At 44.2% G+C, this 21,804-nt stretch overlaps 1 protein-coding gene across 2 annotated transcripts in view; it reads left to right on the forward strand.

The window, feature by feature from the left end:
• The first annotated feature begins 31 nt into the window (after nt 1–31).
• Nucleotides 32–21,804, forward strand: part of GATAD2B (GATA zinc finger domain containing 2B) — a 119,580-nt gene continuing 97,807 nt past the window's right edge. The window contains exon 1 of one of the 2 annotated variants that reach the window (XM_007977035.3): nt 32–272. The gene's annotated coding sequence lies outside the window, so the exon portion shown is untranslated. The remainder of the gene's footprint in view (nt 273–21,804) is intronic. The other variant, XM_007977036.3, reaches the window with a different exon arrangement.

A 21,804-nucleotide genomic window follows, 5' to 3' on the forward strand; every position in this document is an offset into this window, starting at 1 on the left:
AGCCGAGGCGCTTGGCAGCTGCCCAATCAGCGTCCTTGTTTGTGTGGTGCCGCCGCCGCCGGTGCAGCCGCCGCCGCCGCCGCTGCCCCCGTCTGTACCGCAGTGTCTGCTCCGCCCGCCCGCCCCGGTCCGGCCCGCCCCCCTCCCCCACCCCCGTCCCTAGTCCCGTCAGCGGGGTCTGGATCCCCCTGTGCCGTCGCCTCTTCCTTTTTCGACGCCTCCGCCGCTGCCTGAGGAGGCGAGCTAGCCGGGAGTTACACCGCCACCGCCAGGTGAGGAGCTTTGGCCTAGGCCAGCCTGGCCGCCCGCCCGCCCGGGGGCGGTGAGGAGCGAGGAAGGGAAGGAGGCTGGGAGGAGGCAGTGGTGGCGGAGGTGGGGGAAGGGAAAGGTGGAGGGGCGGGGGGAGGGGAAGCGCCCGCGAGCCGACGCCCGCCCGCGCGCCCCCGCCTTGCGTCCCCCTCCCCCCACCCCGGCACGGCGCGCCCCCGCCTCGCGCTCCCTCTTCACCTCATCCTCTCCCCCCTCCGCGCGCGCGACCCGGTCTTTCACTTCGGCCTCGCGCACCCCCAGCTCGTGTCCCTTCATTTCGTCTCCTTGTACTCTTTCTCCCCTCCCTCACTCCCCGTTTCCCCCGCCATCCCCGCTTTCACTCCCTGCCTCATGCCCGCCATGCTCCCCTCCTTTCCTCTCTAGCGCGCCCCCCCCTTTTTTTTTTTTAACTCTCTCCACCCCCAGTGGTGCCCTCAGGGTGCGGGGGCCGCTCCCTGCTCTCAGTCTTGTGTTTGCGGTCGGATGGGACAAATGGGGAATCTAAGGGTGAAGGAAGCACCAGATAATTATCTTTATTTAGGGAAAGGGATCAGGAGCGCAGAATCTTACCCCTTTATTTCGTCGTCCACCGTTCTCTCGCCCTCCCGTAGGAGAAGAGAATTGTCTCAGCCTGTGTGGGCACTTAGCTTCTACAGCGACTGGGCTTGTGGGACACACTGGATCTGTTTTCCAGTTCAGTTCCTGAGGGTTGGTGGAACTTACCCTTCCCTACCCAAACCGAGACTTAGAGTACTTTTGGCCTCCCTGCTCTCAATTACACTGAGGAGCGAGCCACTCCTGCGAGTGCAGAGGTTTAGGTGCCATTCGCGCGCCCGGTACAGCTTTCCCCTTTCATAAAGGTATGGAAGCCTCTTTGGATTCTTCCCCAGCATCAACTTCCAAACACAAGATGTTAGCTCATAGGGCTGGCAGTGAGGTGGAGATGGAGGCTTGGTGGTGGGTGGCGTGCGGATGCTAACTGAGCTAGCTAGCAACCTTTTTCTCTGTTGTCCCCTGAAGAATCAGGTAGCCTCCTGAGAACCAGTTTTCTCATTTCTGATAAACGCTTATTTGGAGGGCGTGTGTGTGTGTGTGTGTGTGTGTGTGTGTGTGTGAGTGAGAGAGAGAGATGGGGGGATACTTAATATATTTCAGCAAAAGGCAAGAGCAGTGTTTTCAGGCGAGGCTGCAAAAGAGGGATTTGGAGTTGTAACTGATGGAATTAAAACAGGTTTAACAGATCTGTGTTGGAGAAGAGCTGATGCTTTTGTAGTTTTTGGGATATTTTTTCTAAAAATTTATATTTTGAGTAGAAAAGCATGCATGTGGTGGTACAAAGTGAAAAACAAGCTTCCCTCCCGTCTCTGTCCTACAGCCATCTAGTCTCCTTCCCCTCCTAGCGCAGGTGACTTTGATGTTTTCTGGCAGCAGCATGGTGTCTATATGTTGTTGGTGATTATCCTGTTTGGGAGTTTAGTGCTAACTTTATTGCTCTTTATTTGGTATGCTTACCTGAACTCTTCTTTGCAGTCTGATAACAACTTGGATTCTTATTTTTGGTGCTGGAGCTGTCTTTCAAGTATTGTCCTAGAGTAGTATTTCTGTCAGTACTTAGTTGAGAAGGAGGCCACTTATTAAGGTGCTATGAAGGGCTTCTGTATGTTTTGAGGGAAGGCCCACACTTGTTGGATCGTGCTGCTTTTTTTGTGACTGATATCTAGTCGCTGGCTATTTGGGAATGGATCAGATAGCTATTTGGGAATGGCTGTTTGGGTCAAGGATCGGATTCACATAAGCGGATAGCTTATATGAATAACTAGTTGATGGTAGGGCTGTCTTCACTTTTTAGGGGAATAGAGTTTTTTAGTCCAGTGGCAGTGATAGTCATCATGGAACAAGATAGAAAAGTACTAATCAGCAGGAATCAGAAGGCTGAATCTATAGGCTGAGTGACCCAATTTGAGTAGAGGTGAGGTTTACAGACTTCGGTCCTGCCTATTATTCCTTACTTGAGAACACTCTCCATGAGGTGAGAGTGATTTGTAGTTGACAGCAGCATCCATCTTTATGACACTGTGGTTTGCCTTCCCTGACCGTATGTGATGTCTGTTAACTTCCTGTTTAGAGGCAGTCCGAGTAGGGTCTGAATATAGGCTGCATTCAGATAATTTTCTAGGAACATTGTTAACCAGGTCCCCTGATCAGCCCTTCACATCTAAATTCTGTCAGTAACTTTTACTGATGCGCTTAGCATAGGGCCACAGGGTGGTGACAGAGGGAAGTGTGAGGAATTTGTTCTGAGCCTCACAACCTTAAAGTACTTTCAGAAGCTTGTATGCTGTCCCCCATTTTGGGGGTTCGCCCGCTCCTCCCCTTTTTTTTGCCAGACGGGCAAGGCTGGACCTCCAGGTTGAATTTTGGGGATCATTGTGTCAGTGAAGGTATCCTAATCATGTGTTGAGACCTCTGAATTCATCTCACCTTTAAGCAGTGAGTCTTGTATGTTGCATGTAAAGCGTGCCTCTTGTTTCAATTTACTGATTCTTCCTTCCTTTCCTCCCCAACCCACCAAACTGGAGGGGCATGTGGGGGAAAACAGCAGCTGTGCTGTCCTGATTTCTAGACTCTGGAGCATATTCCATGTTAGCCACCCCATTGGGAGTCATGCTGACAAGCAGCCCCTCTGCACTTAGCTTAGAACGTTCATGTTGTTTGGCTCATTGAGAAAAGCCAACCAGCTTTGGTTGATTACTACAAGTGCTAGAGAAATCGTAAGATTTGAGCCATAACTGGGACTGAGGGACTTTCTTTTCCAGACTTTTGCAGTACTAAAAGCCGTGCATTATTACGTATCAAGGCACAATAGCCAGACATTTTCTGAGGTAGTTTGGAGGGAAAGAAAAAGTAAAGACACACACCCAGATTGACTGTAAATCTAGTCCTGGCATAAAACTGTCCACCTCTTGCTTGGGGAAAAAATCCAACCTATCAGACAATATGACACAGAGTTGCAGTTCTCCTACTGTTGGCTAAGCCTAGGAAAAGATACATAAGGAAGTTCAGTTTCTGTTAAAATGGCTGGATTTTGTGGTGAACCTTCTATTAGCCATATTGTTTGGTTTATCCTCAGTAATCTGTGTGAAACTTTTTTATAGGTCCAGGTTGGGGATTTTGGTGGCTCCAGAATCCTTGAAGCAGGAACCTCCTTTCTTTGTGTAGCAGTGATGAAAGCCTCTGAAGAGTAGGTCTGATTTGAAACAGACCCCTCCTCATGTTCCATCTTTTACCTTCTCCCTTGTGGATATTTGAAATATTCCTATCTAGCTTGAATTCATCCAGTAAGAAGGGAGTGACCCAGGGTCATTAGGGCTTAACCTGTCTAAGGTATTTAGATTGTGGCTTGGTAATGTTTGCTGTCTTTCACAAAACCCCCCTTACCTTTGCTATTTACCTAAGTTGCCATCAACTGACAAGAAAGTATCAACAGATTTGGGTTATAGTACCAAAAGCAGCAGAGTACTAAGAACACATCATTTGTTACTTTTGAGATATGAAGTGGTCAAATCCAGACCTCGAATCATAGTAACTGCAGAAACATCTTTGACAATGTGTGAACTTAATTGTTATTAATATTAACTAGTAAATTGCTAAAGAAATTAAGGGAAATTATGGCAATTCCATATTCCTGAGCCATTCTCTTATTGTTTTTCACACCTGGCTAGTTCCATTTCGTTTATTTTTATTTTATTTTATATTTTTTGAGATGGAGTTTCGCTCTCGTTGCCCAGGCTGGAGTGCAGTGGCGTGATCTCAGCTCACTGCAATCTCTGCCTCCCGGGTTCAAGCAATTCTTCTGCCTCAGCTTCCCAAGTAGCTGGGATTACAGTCACCTATCACCGTGCCTGGCTAATTTTTGTATTTTTAGTAGAGACAGGGTTTCACCGTATTGGCCAGGCTGGTCTCGAACTTGTGACCTCAGGTGATCTGCCGACCTTAGCCTCCCAAAGTGCTGGGATTATAGGCATGGAGCCACTATGCCCACTACGCCTGGCCTTAGTATCCATTTGAAAAAATAAATCAGGTTACTGTTACCTAAAGCTGAGAGTCATACTTTAAATCTCCTGATCAAAGCTTTCTTGGGCTTGTCTCATTTCAAGGGCAGGTGGAATTTATAATCTTTAAAAATATATGCTGGAATGTTAGTAGGATTTAGATTAGACGCCAGGATTAATAAACTCACATTATAATTGTGAAGGATTGCAAATACTAACTGGAAGGCTTGTGCGTCTCTTACTCAGAAGATTTTTATAATGTTAGCATTTCGAGAGTATTTAAATTCAAACTTGCTGGAAGAGAGGGGGTAAGCTAATATGTTGCAGATTGGACTAGTGGAACACAGGTTGTGGAGAGCCTCGAAGTCCTGGGTTGAATTCTAGCTTTGTAGTTTATTAGCTAACTGACTTTGGGTAAGGCTACTAATTTTTCAATTCCCATTTCTTGCAGAGTGATGCCAGTCCTTGCAATAGCCTTTAAGGTTTTACATGGTTTGCCCTCCCCACCCTCTTCCATTTTTGATCGGCTGTCATCTTCCCTCTTGCTCTCTCCATTCCAGCTACACTGACTTGTTTCTTGAATGCTGATCAGTCACACTCTTTATCTTAGAACCTTTGCAGGTTCCTAAGACCAAGTGATTCCTTCCAGTGGGAAAACAGCTAGGTTTCCCCACAGAGAATGGCTGATTGTGTCACCTCCTTAACATCTTTGCTTAAATGTCACCTTTTTAATGAAGTCTTATCCTTCCTCTCTTTAAAATTGTATTGTCAGTCCCCATCCCTCATGCTTAATTATCCTTCCCTGCTCTATTTTCTTTTTCATAGCCCTTTCACCTTTATAATATATTTGTTACATGTATTACCTGTTGATTCTGTTTCTATGTTGTAGGTCTTAGAAGGCATGGATTTGTTTTGGTAGTTTGTTTAGTGCCCAGTACAGTGCCTGGCATGTAGTTAATAATAAATGTTTGTTGGCTGGGGTTGGTGGCTCACGCCTGTAATTCTATCACTTTGGGAGGCTGAGGCTGGCGGATCACATGAGGTCAGGAGTTCAAGACCAGCCTAGCCAACATGGTGAAACCCCGTGTTTACTAAAAATACAAAAATTAGCTGGGCGTGGTGGCGGGCACCTGTAATCCCAGCTACTTGGGAGGCCGAGGCAGGAGAATAGCTTGAACCCTGGAGGTGGAGGTTGAGTGAGCGGAGATTGCACCATTGCACGCTAGCCTGGGTGATAGCGTGAGACTCAGTTTCAAAAAAAAAAAAAGGGCCGGGCACGGTGGCTCACACCTGAAATCCCAGCACTTTGGGAGGCCGAGGCGGGTAGATCACGAGGTCAGGAGTTCCAGACCAACCTGGCCAAGATGGTGAAACCCCATCTCTACTAAAAATACAAAAATTAGCCGGACATGGTGGCGGGCACCTGTAATCCCAGCTACTCAGGAGGCTGAGGCAGAGAATTTCTTGAACCCAGGAGGCAGAGGTTGCAGTGATCTGAGATCGCCCCTTTGCACTCCAGCCTGGGCAACAGAGTGAGACTCTGTCTCAAAAATAAATAAACAAATAAAATTTTGTTGATCCAATAGGAATAGAAATGACCTGTCATACTAATCTCATGTTTGTAACAAAAGTATGAAATATAAGCATAAAATGTTTTGTGAACTTTAAAGCATAATGCAAATAATGATGAAATTATTGCCTTTGCATTAAAATGGTAAAATACACTTGATTATTGAAAAAAATCTTCATATGTATTCAATATATTGTCATTTCTCTCCTAAACTCAAGCCCCTTGTTTCCAGTTGTCTCCTGTGTGCTAGACATATCTACCTTTGTATCAGGTTGGTACTCAAACTCATTTCCAACATCATCTCTTCCCTGTGATTCATTGAGTCATCTAAACCAGAAACGTGAGCATCGTCGTCACTTCTGTCTTACCTATTACTTTGTAAATATTTCTGAATCTGTAGCTGCTTCTGTGTCTCCACTGCTGTTCTCATTCAGCAGCTCTGATTTTGAGATACTGCCTTGATCTCTTACAGATCTGTTTATAGTCTTACTCTCTTTTTCTTTTTTTTTTTCTTGAGGTGGAGTCTTTGTCACTGGAGTGCAGTGGTGCAATCTTAGCTCACTGCAACCTCCACCTCCTGGGTTCAAGTGATTCTCCTGCTTCAGCCTCCCAAGTAGCTGGGATTACAGGTGTCTGCCACTACACCCAGATAATTTTTGTATTTTTCGTTGAGACGAGGTTTCACCATGTTGTCCAGGCTGGTCTCAAACTCCTGACCTCAAGTGATCCGCCCATGTGGGCCTCCCAAAGTACTGGGATTATAGGAGTGAGCCACTGTACCCGGCCGTCTTATTCTCTTGTAAACTCTCTTGTAAACTTGTATCTTCAAAATAGTCTAACGCTTACTGATTATTCTGCTTTCCTCATCTTAAAAGTATTCAGTAGTTTCCAATTATTAAAAGATTGAAATTTAAACTTTGAATGGTATTTAAGACCCTTTATGATGTTGGCGTTTGCCTTCCTATCCAACCTTTTTTCTGTACCTTATAGTTAATGTGTGAGCAAATTTTAGTGGTTTCTTTGTTTGTTTGTTTGGTTTGTTTTTTTGAGACAAGATCTGACTCTGTTGCCCAGGCTCCATGGAGCACTGTGGCACGATCTCGGCTCACAGCAACTTCCGCCTCCTGAGTTCAAGTGATCCTCCTACCTCAGCCTCAGTAGCTGGGACTATAGGCCTGTGCCACTTTGCCCAGCTAATTTTTGAAATACTGTTCTTTTAGTTACAGGTAGCTTCTAAATCTCATCAAAAATGCCACTTCTTCTGGGAAGCCTTCCCTGACTTGCCTAAAGAGACTTAGATACATTTTCTTCTTTGCTCTCTTTATAATTTTTATTAATTTTATTTTTATTTATTTTTTGAGATGAGTCTCGCTCTGTCACCCAGGCTGGAGTGCAATGGTGCGATCTTGACTGATAGCATCTGCCGCCGCCCGGGTTCAAGTGATTCTCCTGCCCCAGCCTCCTGAGTAGCTAGGATTACAAGCACGCCACTGCGCCCAGCTAATTTTTGTATTTTTAGTAGAGACGGGGTTTCACCACGTTGGCCAAGCTGGTCTTGATCTCTTGACCTTGTGATCCGCCTGACTCGGCCTCCCAAAGTGCTAGGATTACAGGCATGAGCCACCGTGCCTGGCCTTTTTATTTTATTTAATTAATTTTTTTTTTTTTTGCGGGGGAGACAGAGTTTTGCTCTGTCACCCAGGCTGGAGTGCAATGGCGCGATCTCAGCTCACTACAACCTCCACCTTCTGGGTTCATGCGATTCTCCTGCCTCAGCCTCCCAAGTAGCTGGGGTTACAGGTGCCTGCTGCCATGCCCAGCTAATATTTTGTAGTTTTTGTAGAGACGATGGAGTTTCACCATATTGTTCAGGTTGTCCGGACTGGTCTTGAACTCCTGACCTTAGGAGATCTTCCTGCCTTGGCCTCCCAAAGTGTTGGGATTACAGGCGTGAGCCACTGTTCCTGGCCTTTTTTTTTCTTTTGAGACACAGCTTTGCTCTGTTGCCCAGATTGAAGTGCAATCGCACAGTCAGTTTAGTGTAACCTTGAACTCCCGGAGCTCAAGCAGTCCTGCCTCAGCCTCCTGAGTAGTTGAGACTACAGGTACACACCACCAAGCCTGATTTTTAAATTTTTTGTAGGGATGGGGCCTCCCTGTGTTGCCCAGTCTGGTCTTGAACTCCTGGCCTCAAGTAGTCCTCCCGCCTTGGCCTCCTAAGGTGTTGGGATTACAGGTGTGAACCACTGCACCCAGCCTTGCTGTGTCTTTTTACTGTTGTATTTCCATTGCCTAGCATGGTGCCTGTCACCTAAAAAATATTTTAAAATATTTGCTGAATAAATACTCCTATGGGTTTAGAAAATACAGCATAAATTTAGAAATGCCCCTTCTGTTATATTCTGGGAACAGAACAAGGTTGGAGCCTTGATTCTGCCGTTTACCATCTGTGTGACCTTGGTTGAATCACTTGAAGTCTCTGAGCCTTAGTTTCCTCACCTTAAAAATTAGAATCAGTAACTGCTTTATTTATTTTGCTAAGTTTCTTTGTCAGTCAAATAAGGTAATGCATGTCAAGGTACTTTATAAACTGTAAAGCACTGTGTTATTTTTAATCATTATGTGTCTACACAAGTTGAGCTTTCCTCACAACTCTTTTTTTTTTTTTGAGATGGAGTCTGGGGGCTAGAGTGCAATGGCGCGATCTCAGCTCACTGCAACGTCCGCCTCCCGGGTTCAAATGATTCTCCTGCCTCAGCCTCCTGTGTAGCTGGAATTACAGGTGCCTGTCGCCATACCCAGCTAATTTTTGTATTTTTAGTAGAGTCGGGATTTGACTGTGTTGGCCAGACTGGTCTCGAACTCCTGACCTGTGATCCCCCTGCCTTGGCCTCCTGGAGTGGTGGGATTACAGACGTGAGTCACTGTGCCCGGCCCCTTGTAACTCTTGACTTGTTTTTTTTCTTCTTCTTCTTATTTTTTTTTGAGACGGAGTCTTGCTCTGTTGTCCAGGCTGGAGGGCAGTGGCACCGTCTCGGCTCACTGGAAGCTCTGCCTCCCAGGTTCACGCCATTCTCCTGCCTCAGCCTCCCGGGTAGCTGGGACTACAGGTGCCTGCCACCACGCCTGGCTAATGTTTTTTTGTATTTTTAATAGAGACGGGGTTTCACTGTGTTAGCCAGGATGGTCTCGATCTCCTGACCTCGTGATCTGCCTGCCTCGGCCTCCCAAAGTGCTGGGATTACAGGTGTGAACCACTGCGCCCAGCTTAGGCCAGATATCTTTTAGAAACATCAGTGGTATGAGGGCTGCCATTTTTCCTCCATGAATTCGAAGGCAAATGTTGCAGTTCAACCAACTCAGCCTTTACCTTCAGCATTCCCAGGAAGATAGTTGTAACTGAGCTGGTGCCACTGCCTTTCATCTAACAATAGAGACAGGGTTTTACCTTGTTGGCCAGGCTGGTCTCGAACTCCTGACCTCAGGTGATCCCCCTGCCTCCACCTCCCAAAGTGCTGGGATTACAGGTGTGAGCCACTGCCTGGCCTGTCCTGTCTTATAAAGGCATAAAGGTTATTTAAATGATGTTCACTGCTAGATTCCAAACTTTTTATTTAGCAGTGTGAAATTTTAATCTACCAGTAAATAAATTGAAAAGATTTCCTCAATAGGGTAACATTTTCCAATCACTCTTTAACAATTACGTGGCTAGGTTGATGTGTTGCCATCAAAAGGATTGAAACAGTTGATCACGTGTTGCTACTGCCATGGATAGGTTGGCCAGAAGACCTTTGAAGTATGCGCTGTTAGGTTCTGTGAAATTTGATGTGAATAGCATGACTTTCTTTCTGTGTACTACACTTTGGCCTTTAATAAGTATCCGTGCATAAATTTACGTGTTACTGTGTCATTCTCTTATTTTATAATTCAGATAGTAATGAATTCTCAGTTTCTCACCTGAATGTATAGAGAATTTGAAAGTTTTGCTTATTTATTTGTTTTGAGACAGATTCTTGCTGTGTCAACCAGCTTAGCCTTCACCTTCAGTTCAACCAACTTAGCCTTCACCTTCAGTGCATTCCCAGGAGGATAGTAATTGAGCTGGTGAAGAAAAAAAAATTTCTTGTTTTTTTTTTGAGAACTCATGAATTTACATACATAGGTACCACCCTTTATGAACATTTTGATTGTTGCATGACTTTGTACCATGAAAGCCTTTAAATCTACCTAATATTATACTGTAAGTTCCTAATTTTGTCAAATATATTGTGGTAGATATCACCAAAGAGTATAACTAAGGTTAGAATCTGGACATTTTTAGTTTCCAAGTTAACCCTTCTATTCTGGCTCACTGAATACTTGACAATTACAGGGAGAGTAAAATGGAATATGATAAAGTTGTATCAAAGTACAAAAATTACAATGTAGTTTATGTGTGACTTTTGTGCTATGTTCTAGATTCGGTTGTATTGAGGGTATAAAAGAACAGAGCGAGACTCCGACTCCGTCTCAAAAAAAAAAAAAAAAAAAAACCGATGAATAAAGGATACTGTTATGGTGCAGGAAGGTATTAGAGGAGGACAGTGAGATTTTTTACCCATTATTTTATAGGTTTATGAATTAAGTGAAGACGACTTTGGAAGTTGGCTTTTTGTTGTTGTTGTTGTTGTTGAGACGGAGTCTCGCTCTGTCGCCTAGGCTGGGGTGCGGTGGCCGGATCTCAGCTCACTGCAAGCTCCGCCTCCCGGGTGTACGCCATTCTCCTGCCCCAGCCTCCCGAGTAGCTGGGACTATAGGCGCCTGCCACCTCGCTTGGCTAGTTTTTTGTATTTTTTTAGTAGAGACGGGGTTTCACCGTGTTAGCCAGGATGGTCTCGATCTCCTGACCTCGTGATCCGCCCGTCTCGGCCTCCCAAAGTGCTGGGATTACAGACTTGAGCCACCGCGCCTGGCCCCTTTTTTTTTTTTTTTTTTTGAGAAGGAGTTTCGCTCTTGTTGCCCAGGCTGGAGTGCAATGGTGTAATCTCGGCTCACTACAACCTCTGCCTCCTGGGTTCAAGTGATTCTCCCGCCTCAGCCTCCCAAGTAGCTGGGATTACATGCGCCTGCCACCATGCCCAGCTAATTTTTTGTATTTTTAGTAGAGACAGGGTTTTACCTTGTTGGCCAGGCTGGTCACGAACTCTTAACCTCAGGCGATCCACCCGCCTCGGCCTCCCAAAGTGCTGGGATTACAGGCATGAGCCACCACACCCAGCCCGGAAGTTATGCATTTTCAATTTGGTTGTTAATTTTTGTTGATGCACTGCTTAGTAAATCTTTAATGAGATGCCTAAACTGTGTCACATTAGCTCTTTTGTTGGTTGTTGTGAAGACTTTGTTGATTTGTGTGTATGTGTATCTTTCATTCTCTCCTCTTGCTCTTTTTCTTTAAAAAAAAAATATTCTCAGTGTTGTGTATAAATTGAATTTTTGTGGCTGGATATGAGAAAATAGTATGGTGGTACTCTTAGTGGATATTTTTCATTTAATTTCTTAAAAGCTTTCCTCCTTTGGTTAAACTAGAATAGCTTTTGCTCTTTTTTCACTTTATTCCCTGGAACATCTGTGTTCCAGAGAATATGCTTCAATTTCTCACTGATACTCTTAAAGCTTCTATGAATCGAAATATTTTAGAGATATATTTCTCTACCTTCTCACCTGTAGGGGACACCTTTTATTGTACTATATACAGGTGCTCCTTGATTTATGATGAGGTTATGTCCCTGTAAACTTATTGTAGGTTGAAAATAGCCTAAGTCAAAAATGCATTTAATACAACTAACCTGCTAAACATCATAGCTTAGGTTAGCTTACCTTACATGTGTTCAAAATGCTTACATTAGCTTACAGTTGGACAAAATTATCTAATACAAAGCCTATTTTATTTATTTATTTATTTAGAGACAGAGTCTTGCTCTGTCACCAAGGCTAGAGCACAGTGGCGTAATCTCGGCTCACTGCAACCTCTGCCTCCTGGGTTCAAGTGATTCTTCTGCCTCAGCCTCCTGAGTAGCTGGAATTACAGGTGCCTGCCACCACATCCGGCTAATTTTTGTATTTTTAGTAGAGATGGGGATTCACCATGTTGGCCAGGCTGGTCTTGAACTCCTGACCTCAGCTGATCCACCCACCTTGGCCTTCCAAAGTGCTGGGATTACAGGGATGAGCCACTGTGCCCAGGCCAAAGCCTATTTTATAATGAAGTATTGGCTATCTTATGTAATTTATTGAATATTATGCCAAAAGTGTAAACCAGAATGGTTGAATGTGTATTTGAAGTACAGTTTCTACTGAATGTGTATCACCTTCACACCATCGTAAAGTTGAAAAATTTTAAGTTGAGCCATTGTAAGTTGGGGAATATACATACTTGGCAAGTGGTCTTCTAACCTGTGTGTGAAAATCACTAGTAGCTTACCAATTCACTTTGAATTCCTTGTTTATTTTTAGGCAGTATTTTAGAAAGCTTACATACCTATACATACAACATTACTTTTTAAAAATTTTATTATTATTATTATTATTATATTGAGACGGATTCTCGCTCTGTCACCAGGCTGGAGTACAGTGGCACAGTCTTAGCTCACTGCAACCTCTGCCTCTTGGGTTCAAGCAGTTCTCCTGCCTCAGCCTCCCAAGTAGCTGGAACTACAGGCATGCGCCACCACACCCAGCTAATTTTTTTTTTTTTAGATGTTGCCAAGACTCGAGTGCAGTGGCATGATCTTGGCTAACTGCAACCTCTGCCTCCCAGGTTCAAGCAGTTCTCCTGCCTTAGCCTCCCAAGTAACTGGGATTACAGGAGCGTGCCACCACACCCAGCTAATTTGTTTTCTTTTTTTTTTTTATTTGTATTTTTAGTAAATGCAGGGTTTCACCATGTTGGCCAGGCTGGTCTCGAATTCCTGACCTTGTGATCCACCCACCTCGGTCTCCCAAAGTTCTGGGATTACAGGCATGAGCCACCACGCCTGGCCAAATTGTGTATTTTTAATAGAGACAGGTTTCACCATGTTGACCGGGATGGTCTTGATCTCTTAACTTGTGATCTGCCTGCCTTGGCTTCCCAGAGTGCTGGGATTACAGGCGTGAGCCATCGTGCCCAGCCTTAAAAATTATTTTTAATATGGCCGGGCACGGTGGCTCACACCTGTAATCCCAGCACTTTGGGAGGCCGAGGCGGGTGGATCATGAGGTCAGGAGATCAAGACCATGGTGAAACCCCGTCTCTACTAAAAATACAAAAAATTATCTGGGCATGGTGGCAGGTGCCTGTCAAGATCAGCCTGAGCAACATGGTGAAACCCTGTTTCTACTAAAAATACAAAAATTAACTAGACGTGGTGGCGCATGCCTGTAATCCCAGCTACTCAGGAGGCTGAGGCAGAAGAATCACTTGAACCCAGGAGGTGGAGGTTGCCGTGAGCCGAGATCATGCCACTGCACTCCAGCCTGGCAACAGAGCGAAACTCCATCTCAAAAAAAAAAAAAAAAAAAAAAAAAAAAATTAACCAGGTGTGGTGGCAGTTGTTTGTAGTCCCAGCTACTCAGGAGGCTGAGACAGGAGAATTGCTTGAACTCAGGAGGCAGAAGTTGTGGTGAGCTGAGCTTGCGCCACTGCACCCCAGCCTGGGTGACAGAACCAGACTCCGAGACTCCGTCTTAAAAAAAAAAAAATTGACCATTTTGAAGTATACAGTTTAGTGACATTAAGTACATTGATGTCGTGTAACCAACACCAACATTAATCTCCAGAACTTTTTCATCTTCCCAAATTGAAACTTTGTACATACTGAACTATAACTCTCATTCTCCCCTCTCCCCACCTCCTGGCAGTCATCATTCTACTTTGTTTCTATGAATTTGACTACTTCAGGTACTTCATATAAATGGAATCATACCACATTTGTCCTTTTGTGTCTGGCTTATTACACTAAAAATATCTTCAGGGTTTATCCATGTTGTAGCATATATCAGAATTTCATTTTTTAAGGCTGAATAATATTCCGTTGTATGTAAATATCTCATTTTGTTTATCCATTCATGGGTTGGTGGATATCTGGATTGTTTCTGCCTTTGGCTGTTGCAAACAAGGCTGCTGTGAACATGAGTGGGCAGATACCTGCTTGAGTCCCTGTTTTCCGTTGTTTTGCATATAGGGTATATATCCAGAATTGGAATTGTTAGATCATGATACTTCTGTTTTTGAGTAATTGTTACAGTTTTCCACAGTAACTGTATCATTTACATTTCTGTCAGCAATGCACTAAGGTTCCAGTCCCTCAACATCCCTGCCAATACTTGTGATTTTTGTTTTGTTTTTTTGAATAGGAATTCTAGTGGATGTGAGGTAGTAGTGTCTCATTGTGGTTTTGATTTGGAATTCCCTAAGATTAGTGATGTTGATCATCTTTTCAGGTGCTTATTGGCTATTTGTATGTTTCCTTTGGAGAAATGTCTATTCAAATCCTTTGCTTAGTTTTTAATTGGGTTTTTATTGTTGTTTTTGTTGCTAAGTTGTAGGAGTTCTTTGTATATTCTGTATTTTAATCCATTATCCATATATATGATTCTCATTCAGTGGGTTGCCCTTTCACTCTGTAGTGTCCTTTGATGCACAAAAAATTTAATTTTGATGAAGTCTTTTTTTGTTGTTGTTGTTTTTTGGGTTTTGGTTTTTTTTTTTTGAGGCGGAGTCTCGCTCTGTCGCCCAGGCTGGAGTGCAGTGGCCGGATCTCAGCTCGCTGCAAGCTCCACCTCCCGGGTTTACGCCATTCTCCTGCCTCAGCCTCCCAAGTACCTGGGACTACAGGCGCCCGCCACCTCGCCCGGCTAGTTTTTTGTATTTTTTAGTAGAGATGGGGTTTCACCAGGTTAGCCAGGATGGTCTCGATCTTCTGACCTCGTGATCCACCCGTCTCGGCCTCCCAAAGTGCTGGGATTACAGGCTTGAGCCACCGCGCCCGGCCGATGAAGTCTTGTTTATCTGGGTTTTTTTTCCTTTTTTTTTTGCCTGTGCTTTTGGTGTCTTTTTTTTTTTTTTTTTTTGAGACAGAGTCTCGCTCTGTCGCCCGGGCTAGAGTGCAGTGGCCGGATCTCAGCTCACTGCAAGCTCCGCCTCCCGGGTTTACGCCATTCTCCTGCCTCAGCCTCCCGAATAGCTGGGACTACAGGCGCCCGCCACCTCGCCCGGCTAGTTTTTTGTATTTTTTTTAGTAGAGACGGGGTTTCACTGTGTTAGCCAGGATGGTCTCGATCTCCTGACCTCGTGATCCGCCCGCCTCGGCCTCCCAGAGTGCTGGGATTACAGGCTTGAGCCACCGCGCCCGGCCGCTTTTGGTGTCTTAATAAGTCATTGTCAAGTCCAACATCATGAAGCATCTAAGAGTTTTAGCTCTTCTATTTAGTCTTTCATTTATTTTGAGTTTTTTCTCATTTTTTAAATTTACTTTTTGTATTGTATCATTTTTGTGTTACTGTAAATGTGTTAAAGCAACTCAGAACAATATTTTGTGTTAATTTTTTGTTGTTGAGGCAGCGTCTGGCTCTGTCACCCAGGCTGGAGTGCAACTTCTGCCTCTCGAGTTCAAGTGATTGTCCTGCTTCAGTCCCCTGAGTGGCAGGGACTATAGGCACACGCCACCACACCTGGCTAATTTTTGTATTTTTAGTAGAGACGGAGTTTCACCATATTGGTCAGGCTGATCTTGAACTCCTGACCTTGAATCAAGTGACCTCCCTACTCCTGGCTCTCAAAGTGCTGAGACTACAGATATGAGCCATCACACCAGGCCCCACACTGTTTTGTGTATGTGTGTGTATGCGCTTTTTTTTTTTTTAAGAGGCAGTCTCCCTCTGTCGCCAGGCTGGAGTGCAGTGGCGCGATCTCGGGCCAGTGCAACCTCCGACTCCCAGTTTCAAGCGATTCTCCTGTCTCAGCTTCCCTGGTAGCTGGGATTACAGGTGTTTGCCACACGCCCAGCTAATTTTTGTATTTTTAGTAGAGATGGGGTTTCACCATGTCGGCCAGGCTGGTCTCGAACTCTTGACCTCAGATGATCTGCCCATCTCAGCCTCCCAAAGTGCTGGGATTACAGGCATGAGCCACGGCACCCAGCTTTTTTTTTTTCCTGTAGAGACAGGTTTTTGTTATGTTACTCAGGCATCGTTTCAAACTCCTGGGCTCAAGCGGTTCTCCTGCCTCAGCCTCCTGAGTAGCTGGGATTACAGGCAGGTGCCACTATGCCTGGCTGCCACACTGTTTTGATTACCGTAGTTACATAGTAAGTTTTGGAATCAGGAAGAATGAGTCGTCTGACTTTGTTCTTTTTTTTTTTTTTCAAAATTGTTTTGGCTGTTTGGGCTTCCTTGAGATGCCGTATGAATTTTAGGACGGGTTTTTCTTTTCACATAGTTTTTTACATCAGGCTAAAAATCTGAATGGGATTCTGCTCGGTTGTAGATAGTTTTTCTTTCACATAGGCCCTTGGATCACTGTATTTTTCTTATTTTTTTGAGATGGAGTCGGGCTCTGTCACCCAGGCTGGAGTGCAGTGGCACGATCTCTGCTCACTGCAACCTCTGCCTCCCGGGTTCAAGAGATTCTTCCTGTCTCAGCCTCCCAAGTAGCTGAGACTACAAGGCGCTTGCCACCATGCCCGGCTACTTGTTTGTATTTTTATTAGAGACGGAGTTTCACCATATTGGCCAGGCTGGGTATTTTTCTTTATGTGTTAGAAACTGCATTGCTCTTGGCCAGGTGTAGTGTGTCATACCTGTAACCCCAGCACTTCGGGAGGCTGTGGCAGGTGGATCACCTGAGGTCGGGAGTTCGAGACCAGCCTGGCCAACATATAGTGAAATCACATCTCTTCTAAAGAAGACAAAAATTAGGGCTGGAGCGGTGGCTCATGCATGTAATCCCAGCAATTTGGGAGGCCAAGGCGGGCAGATCGCCTGAGGTCAGGAGTTCAAGACCAGCCTGACCAGTATGGTGAAACCCCATCTCTATTAAAAATAGAAAAATTTGCTGGGTGTGGTGGCAGGTGCCTGTAATCCTACCTGTTGGGGAGGCTGAGGCAGGAGAATTATTTGAAGCACGGAGGTGGAGATGGCATTGAGCCGAGATGTGCTACTGTACTCCAGCCTGGGCGACAGAGCAAGAGACTCTGTCTGAGAACAAAAAAAAATTAGCTGGGCCTGGTGGCACACGCCTATAGTCCCAGCTTCTTGGGAAACAGGCGAATTGCTTGAACCTGGGAGGTAGAGGTTGCAGTGAGCTGAGGTCATGCCACTCTACTCCAGCCTGGGTGACAGAGCGAGACTCTCTCAAAGAAAAAAAAAAAAGAAATAAATTATGTTGCTCCATACATTTTTGCTCTTACAAATGAATTGTTTTGTTATGGTTGGAGCACTTTCTTCTTGTTTTAATGTTTGTTTTCACATTTTAAAAAATTAAGATATGGTGTGGAAAGTTTCTTGTCATTGTGTTTTACCTGCCTAGTTTTAAATTCCATCACTGTTTTTCCATTTCTATCATATTAGAGTTTCTTTATACATATACAAGCAAATATTTATCTTTTTTTTTTGAGATGGAGTTTCACTCTTTCACCCAGCCTGGAGTACAGTGGCGTAGTCTTGGCTCACTGAACCCTCTGCCTTCTGGTTTCAAACGATTCTCCTGCCTCAGCCTCCCAAGTAGCTGGGATTACAGGCACCCGCCACCACGCCCAGCTAATTTTTGTATTTTTAGTAGAGACTGGGGTTTCTTCATGTTGGCCAGGCTGGTCTCGAACTCCTGACCTCGTTATCCACCCACCTCAGCTTCCCAAAGTGCTGGGATTACAGGTGTGAGCCACCAGGCCCGGAGTATCTATTTATTTTTAAGACAAGGTCTCATGCTATTGTCCAGGCTGGAGTGCAGTGGTGCAGTCACAGCTCACTGCAGCCTTAACTTCCCAAACTCAGATGATTGTCCCACTTTAGCCTCTGAAGTAGGTGGTACCACATGTGCGTGCCACCATGGCTAGCTAATTTTTTGTATTTTTTGTAGAGGGGATTTTGCCATATTGCCCAGGCTGGTTTTCAACTTCTGGTCTCAAGCTGTCTGTCTGCCTCAGCCTCTCGAAGTGCTGGGGTTACGGGTGTGAGCCCCATGCTTGGCCAATATTAGAACTTTATTGGGAAAGAATATTTAGGCATATGGTAAAGAATATTTAGGTATATTGTAATATATGTCCTGTTATGGAAATTCTGTACTTTTCCTATTGCTTACAATTTTGCTATTTAATTATTTTCTATTATTAATAGAAAATGATTATTTTTTTGTTAACATTGAACAATTTGAGTACTACTAGTACTCAAACTTAAAGTACTTTAAAATATTTAAACTTAGTTTAGGAATGCTGATTGCCTAGTTCATGAAGTCTTATTTTATAATTTCATCTGTAATCCTAAATCTCAAACTACGGCAGAAAATCCAGGGCTCTGGGCAATGATATGAATTTATTTTTCCAATTTCTGGAGTGAAGATCCCAGATACTTTTCTCTGTCTTAGGCCTGTTGTCTGGAAAAATGATAGTTAATTGCTCTGATAAAGAGAAAACTTGGGTCCGGTCTTCTGTCCTGCTTGTTAGAGCTACTTACTTTGTAACCACTTAAATCTGCTGGTTGTGGGAAACTGCAAAGGCCTCAGCATAACATTTCTTGTATACCTACTATGTAAAGTAGTATGTAAAAGATATAAACATATGTATGATAGAGGATATGAAGATAAATTTCGAGAAGATGCAGTCAGTAGACTAAAGACTACATGTATTAAAAGACTGCAGCTGGGCTTGGTGGCTCACACATGTAATCCTAACACTTTGGGAGGCTGAGATGGGAGGACTGCTTGAGCCTAGGAGTTCGAGAACAGAGTGGGCAACAAAGTGAGACCCCATTTACAAAAAATATAAGAAAAATTAGCAGGGTATGGTGGTACGTGCCTGTGGTCCCAGGTACACAGGAGGCTGAGGTGAGAGAATCCCTTGAACCTGGGAGGTCAAGGCTGCATTGAGCCATGTTCGAGCCACTTCGTTCGAGCCACTTCACTCCAGGCTGGGTGACAGAGTGAGACCCTGTCTCAAAAAAATGAAATAAAACAATTATAATACTAGGTGCAATATATTTATAAATTAAGTAACTTGCATATTAGGAACAAGTGCCCCTTAAGTAGGAATTACACCCTCATTCAGCACTTTTTACACCTTGGCTCTAAGTATGATAGACTTACCAAATCCTGAAAATTCTATTTTTTTTTGAGACGGAGTTTTGCTCTTGTTGCCCAGACTGGAGTGCGATGGCGCGATCTTGGCTCACCGCAACGTCTGCCTCCCGGGTTCAAGTGATTCTCCTGCCTCAGCCTTCCTGAGTAGTTGGGATTACAGGCATGTGCCACCATGCCCAGTTAATTTTGTATGTTTAGTAGAGACGGGGTTTCTCCACGTTGGTCAGGCTGGTCTCGAACTCCTGACCTCAGGTGATCTGCCCGCCTCAGCCTCCCAAAGTGCTGAGATTACAGGTGTGAACCACTGTGCCTGGCTTTTTTTTTTTTTTTTTTTTTTTTTTTTTGAGACAGAGTCTGATTGGCCCCTGCTCTCCTCTTGATTGTCCTTGTTGCCCCAAGACCTTTTTAGACGGGACCAGGCATGTTCAGGGTGGTATGGCTGTAGACCCCACGGCCATTTTATTTTATTTATTTATTTTTTAAATTTTTAAAATTTTTTTCTTTTTTTCTTTTAGCAAGAGTTTTGCTCTGTCTCCCAAGCTGGAGTGCAATGGTGTGATCTCGGCTCACTGCATCCTCCACCTTCTGGGTTCAAGTGATTCTCCTGCCTCAGTCTCCTGAGTAGCTGGGATTACAGGTGTGTGCCACCATGCCCGGCTAATTTTTGTATTTTTGGTAGAGATGGGTTTCGCCATGTTGGCCAGGCTGGTTTCAAATTCCTGACCCCAGGTGATCCACCTGCCTTGGTCTCTCAAAGTGCTGGGATTACAGGTGTGAGTCACTGTGCGCAGTTGGACATTTTAACCAAAGAATAATCAATCAGCTAGTAAACTTTCATGGGAGTATCAAAATGGTGTTGTCCAATGAAGTCTCATCTTGAATAAATTTAACTCTAAAGCATTTCCCTTCTACGCATCACTCTTGTTATTAAAGTTCCTGATTCTCATTTTGCCTTGGAGATGCGATAGTTTTATTTATTTAGAGACAGAACCTTGCTTTGTCACCCAGGCTGGAGTGCAGTGGCATGATCTTGGCTCACTGCAACCTCTGCCATCTGGGTTCCGACGATTCTTGTGCCTCAGCCTTAACATACAAACATATAAATATTTTTCTTTTTTCTTTTTTTTTGAGACAGAATTTTGCTCTGTTGCCCAGGCTGGAATTCGGTGGCACTATTTCTGCTCACTGCAACCTCCACCTTCCAGGTTCAACGGATTCTTCTGCCTCAGCCTCCTGAATAGCTCGGATTACGGGCACAGGCCACCACACCTGGCTAATTTTTGTATTTTTAGTAGAGATAGGGTTTTGTCAAGTTGGCCAGGCTGGTCTCAAACTCCTGACCTCAAGTGATCCGCCCACCTTGGCCTCCCAAAGTCCTGGGATTACAGGTGTAAACTACCACGCCTTGCCGGTTTTTATGATTTTTAAATGATTGAAAAAAATCAAGAGATTATTTTGTGATGTGAAAATTGCATGAAATTCAGATTTCAGTGTTTATAAATAAGTAAAGTTTTATTGGAAATAACTATGCTTATTTTTTTCCACATTGTCTGTGGTGGTTTTACGCTGCTACAATATCAGAGTTACTAGTCACAACAAAGATGTTAAGGCCTCCAAAACCTAAAATGTTTACTATCTGGCTAAAGAAAAGACTTGCTGGGCCTGGCTTGATGGCACATGCCTGTAGTCACAACTACTTGGGAAAGACTAAGGTGGAAGGGTTGATTGAACCCAAGAGGTTGAGGCTGTAGTGAGCTCTGATCACACCACTGTACTCTAGCCTGGATGACAGAGCAAGACCCTGTCTCAAAAAAAATAAAAGGAAGAAAAAGAAAATAAGCTTGTCAGTCTGTGATGTAGATGAATTCTGGTCCCATATTAATGGTCATATTACTGGATACGCAAACTATTCTATTCTTTTCTTTTCTTTTTTTTTTTTTTTTGAGTCGGAGTCTCTATTGCCCAGGCTGAAGTGCAATGGCATGATCTCAGCTCACTGTAACCTCCCCCTCCCTGGTTCAAGCGATTCTCCTGCCTCAAACCTCCTGAGTAGTTGAGATTGCAGGTGTGTGCCACCACATCCGGCTAATTTTTGTATTATTTTAAGTAGAGATGGGGTTTCACCATATTGGCCAGGCTTGTCTCGAATTCCTGACCTCGTGGTCTGCCCACCTCGGCCTCCCAAAGTGCTGGGGTTACAGGCGTGAGCCACTGTGCCCAGTAAAAAATATTTTTTAAAAAGAATATATATATGACATTTGTAGCTCATTGTTTTAGTGACTGTATAATATTTCGTTGTATGACTATACCTTAATCTGTCCACTTCCGAGGAACAGTTAGGGTGTTTGCAATTTGTGTGTATGTGTGCTATGATAACCAACATTCCAGTGAAACATCTTACATAGATCTTTACACATTTAAGTATATTTGTAGGTAAAAGTCCTAGAAGTGTAATTAGTGAATCAAATGGTATGTGCCTTTACAATTTTGTTAGACTTTGAGTTATTCTCCAAAAATGTGTACCAATTTACAATCACACCTACAGGCTGTAAGAGTTTCTGAAA

This window comes from Chlorocebus sabaeus, chromosome 20, assembly GCF_047675955.1.
Source record: "Chlorocebus sabaeus isolate Y175 chromosome 20, mChlSab1.0.hap1, whole genome shotgun sequence".
In the NCBI taxonomy this organism is placed as follows: Eukaryota; Metazoa; Chordata; class Mammalia; order Primates; family Cercopithecidae; genus Chlorocebus; species Chlorocebus sabaeus.